Raw genomic sequence first — 1,338 nt, forward strand, 5'->3', positions numbered from 1 at the left:
CATCAGGACAAAGCACCATCCTCACTCCCATCATCAGGATAAAGCACCATCCTCACCCCCATCATCAGGATAAAGCACCATCCTCACTCCCACCATCAGGACAAAGCACCATCCTCACTCCCATCATCAGGATAAAGCACCATCCTCACTCCCACCATCAGGACAAAGCACCATCCTCACTCCCATCATCAGGATAAAGCACCATCCTCACTTCCATCATCAGGACAAAGCACCATCCTCACTCCCACCATCAGGACGAAGCACCATCCTCACTCCCATCATCAGGACAAAGCACCATCCTCACTCCCATCATCAGGATAAAGCACCATCCTCACTCCCATCATCAGGACAAAGCACCATCCTCACTCCCATCATCAGGACAAAGCACCATCCTCACTCCCACCATCAGGACAAAGCACCATTCTCACTCCCACCATCAGGACAAAGCACCATCCTCACTCCCATCATCAGGATAAAGCACCATCCTCACTCCCATCATCAGGACAAAGCACCATCCTCACTCCCATCATCAGGACAAAGCACCATCCTCACTCCCACCATCAGGATAAAGCACCATCCTCACCCCCATCATCAGGATAAAGCACCATCCTCACTCCCACCATCAGGACAAAGCACCATCCTCACTCCCACCATCAGGACAAAGCACCATCCTCACTCCCATCATCAGGACAAAGCACCATCCTCACTCCCACCATCAGGATAAAGCACCATCCTCACCCCCATCATCAGGATAAAGCACCATCCTCACTCCCACCATCAGGACAAAGCACCATCCTCACTCCCATCATCAGGATAAAGCACCATCCTCACCCCCATCATCAGGATAAAGCACCATCCTCACTCCCACCATCAGGATAAAGCACCATCCTCACCCCCATCATCAGGATAAAGCACCATCCTCACTCCCATCATCAGGATAAAGCACCGGACCTTTGGGGGAGTCACTGCAGTCGCCCCGACTCTCTGGAACTCACTCCCACAACCAGAGGAACTCAGACTCACTACAGAACTTGAAATCACGACTAAAGGCTCACTTGTTTAAACTTGCATTTCCTTGATTCTTACCTTTGTATCTTTTTGGTGTTTTTCTGTATATTAATGTTTCTTTGAGTGTCCAAACAATGAAAATTATTATTACTGGTCAGATCTGTGAAGAGTCCCACAGCTCACAGTATGAATGCATGTTTCTTTTTCTTTTTAAAGGACTTTTTGGCCGGAAGACTTTATTAGACAGGACAGCTTTAGCGTGAAATGGGGATGAGAGAGAAGGGAGGACATGCAGTAAACTTTCAGAGTGAGGATTTAGAATCACTGCAG

Source organism: Eucyclogobius newberryi, unplaced genomic scaffold, assembly GCF_026437365.1.
Source record: "Eucyclogobius newberryi isolate DKJ021-1_F unplaced genomic scaffold, fEucNew1.0.hap1 SCAF_11, whole genome shotgun sequence".
NCBI classification, from domain to species: Eukaryota; Metazoa; Chordata; class Actinopteri; order Gobiiformes; family Gobiidae; genus Eucyclogobius; species Eucyclogobius newberryi.